This window comes from Octodon degus, unplaced genomic scaffold (assembly GCF_000260255.1).
Source record: "Octodon degus isolate 3935 unplaced genomic scaffold, OctDeg1.0 scaffold00199, whole genome shotgun sequence".
NCBI classification, from domain to species: domain Eukaryota; kingdom Metazoa; phylum Chordata; class Mammalia; order Rodentia; family Octodontidae; genus Octodon; species Octodon degus.
This window is the reverse complement of record NW_004524775.1, coordinates 683,767-687,180: the sequence shown is the minus strand read 5'-3', so window position 1 is coordinate 687,180 and position 3,414 is coordinate 683,767.

Below are 3,414 nucleotides of genomic sequence, written 5' to 3'. Positions count from 1 at the left end.
AAGGCAGCTTGCCAGTTTGTTTCTGCCTTCCCTTCCTCCATCCCTTCTTTTCTGTTTTTCTTTCCCTTTTTCCCTCCCTCCAACCCTCGTCCTCTCTCACTTCGTTCCTTCCCTTCCCCCCTCCTTCCATCCCTCCCTTCCTCCATCCCTCCATTTTTCTCTTTCCCTCCTGCTCTCCCTCTCACCCTCCTCTACTCCCCTACTTCCTTCCCTCCTCCCTCCTTTCCCCTTCCTACATCCTTCCCTGCCTATCTCCCTCCCTTCCCCCTTTGTTCCTTCTTCCCTTCTTTCCTCCTTCCTTTCTGCCCACCAACACTCAGTGGTCCCACAGCCTTAGCAACAACTCTTCTGACCCAGCACAAAGTCCCCAGCTCTCAAGGACAGCATTGACCTGCATGATTAGAACAGGAGGCTCAGCTAAGGAGCTGCTTTGTCACACCAAAGATGAATCTGGGCTGGTTACAGGGAGGCTTTATTTGGAAGGCTCCTGCAAGGGGAGATGGGATTCCTGCAGCCGGGGACTCTGTGACCACCCTATTTGCAAGTGTCTCCTGAGTTAGGCAAACAGGGCTTTGCTTTTATTTTTTTAAATTTTACTTATTTATGTATTTATTAATTAATTAATTTATTTATTTTGTGGTGGCACTAACATTTATTAGTATGTACCCTAATACAGGCTCTGGGGCTTGCCCATGGTACTCTTGATATATAGGGCCTGGATGTTTTGCTGATTCTTCTTGAGCAGTGACGCCAGGAAGTTGATGGCCAGATGGATGTTGTACACAAGCTCGTCATCCGTCATCTTCACGTGACCAACAGCCACAGCCAGGCACAGGAGCTTCTTCATCTGGAACTTGGTCGTGGACTTCACTTAGTCAACTTTGGCCACCATGTTTTCATGGCGGGTCAGCAGGGAACGGAACTTGCCAGCCTTATTGAGGCCGGCTCCCAGGATTCATGGGATCTGCTTTTACCCACAGAACCTAGTGTGGGGCAGCAGGGCGAAGGGCACTGTGCTCTGATGGAGTCAGGGAGGCATGAGGACAGCCTGCTCTCAGGAAGAGACTGGAGGAGGGGTGGGGGCAGGAGAGGAATTGCCTGGCTCTGCTTAGCAGGAACTGAGGTCAAAGAGCTCAGCGCCCCATCCACAAGCACAGAGTAGGGATCCCAGGGTCCACCCAGCGTTGTCTTATAGCACAGAGCACCCTGTGGCCCCCAAACCCCAGAGGAAGATGGCCTTTGCAGCAGATAAATGGGCAGGAGCTAGAGCCTGTACCTTGCTGTCCACAGGCCTCAGGGTCCAGTGGAGCTCGGCTCCTGGGTGTCAGCCCCTGAGCCAGGGGACTGTGCCCTGCAGTCACAGGGGTCAAGCGGTGCTGTTGGCAAGCGTGTTCTGAAGACTGCGTAATAAAAAGGTTCCTAGAGTTCTCTGAACCCCATAGCTTCTTGGCTTCTCAGTTATTCTTCTTTCGTTCCTGGGACAAATACCTGACACCCAGAATCTTCATTTTGAAGGAAAAGGAAAGGTTTATTTAGCTCACAGTTACTGGAAGTTTCAGTCCATACTCAGCTGGCTCCACGGCAGAGTGGCACATGGCAAAGAGCACCCTTTCATGGCAGCGGCAAAGCGCAGAGAGCAAAACCAAGTAGCAGCAACAGTGGCAACAGAGAGGAAGTCTGTCTCTCTTACATTGCATTCAGGCTCTCTACCCCAGGCTGGCTGTAGCACTCACAGCCATAATCCCAGCAGTACTAAGACCCATAATCCCAGTGGATCATGAGTTAATCTCAAACTCTAGAAGTTCCCACCCCAGGACTGCATGAGGCTTTGGGGGGACAGCTAGGCACAAATCATAGCACTTGGGAAGCCATGAGCTGGACAGAGGTGTTTATCTGCTCACCAGTATAGCTCAGGAGGGAAGCGCTGGCTCACTGTGTCACTGTGTGAGCTCCAGACTGGGACGGAGAGAAGCCAGACCAGAGGGCGAAGCGCTGTGGAGGTGAAGCTGCTTGCATCCAGCCCTGCTCCTGCCCTCTGCCCTCTCTCACCGCCCTGTGCCACGGTTTCTTCATCTGTATAAGGACCGAAGCAGGTGGTGGGGTTATGTGAGTTATGCCAGAGGAAGCCTCGAGAGCTGGCCGCACACCTGAGACCGAGCAGTCATCGCGGGGTGTGACACCCACGAGGACCTTCTTGTTCAGGGCTCCAACCCAACCTCCACCACCTCGGGGGCTTGAACTCATGGCTCCTGTGTCTGTGGCCGCCTAAGACTGTAAACTCCAAGAGAAACAGGGACCATGATGCTCAGATGAACTGCCGTATCCCAGAGCCCGTCACTGGTCCTGGAACTTCCTAAGGTATAGAATATATCTGCTGAATATATGCTAGTGGGTGGGTGGAAGGATGGATGGATGATGGGTTCAGAGGGAGGAAAGGATGAGTGGAGGGAAGAAGGGAGTGAGGAGAGTGGTACAGAGAAATGGAAGGAAGGCCGTGCGCACAGATAGTGGGAGGGGCATGCTACAATCACCGTGAAGGTGATTACCATTTACTGTGAAATACACTTTGCGGCAGGAGGAAGGGCAAGTGCCGCAGTGGGATCTGGCTTGCCACGGTCCTAATTTCTAGATGCCATTTTTTGCTCGGCTGTGTAGTCAGATGTTCAGATTCCGCCCACACACTGGAACCTGAGCCCCTTCTCTCTGCCACCCTCAACATAACACATGTGCTTCGCCCCGAGCTCCTCATGAGATAAGCCCTATGCTTGGCCACCTGTGCGCTTCTACTGGCTCGCCCCTGGCAGTGTGCGGTTTCCAGGAAGTGCCCTGCACCGCAGTATAGGCCATGGGGACCCGTGCCTGTCACCTTCCTGCAAATTCTTGCTTAATGGCTTCAAATAACATTTTTCTTCCGTGATTATTCTGAATAATATGGAATAATGGTTTCCACAACTGAATCAAAACCATTTGCTTTTGCAATTGACAAATTGTAGCAGATGAATGCCACCCCTCGCCATGTGAACGATTCCAAGCCTAAAAGGATTTGATCAACTGTGTTCTGCTCACGGCTGATTCGGAATTTGTTTGACTTGCCTTGCACCCTGTGGTGAGATCCACCTGTCCTGATGCCCCAAGCGACCTTTTCTCTTATTTGCAAAAGCCACGCGGGTCTTGCGTCTGTCACAATCCCAGCAAAAATGAGTGAAGAGCAGCTGCGGGGATCGCCGGGCCTCGCCTGCGAAGCGGCCCCTCCTTGAGTGCAGCCGCAGCTTGGGGAAAGGATGGGTGTGCATGGCGCCTGGCGATGCGTGGGAACGTGCGGTCGGGCGGAGGCTGCGCTGGCGGGAAGCACGTCGGGACCCGGCTGCGCTACCTGCTCCTTCTCACCCCGAACTCCACAGAGCTCTTGTCGGC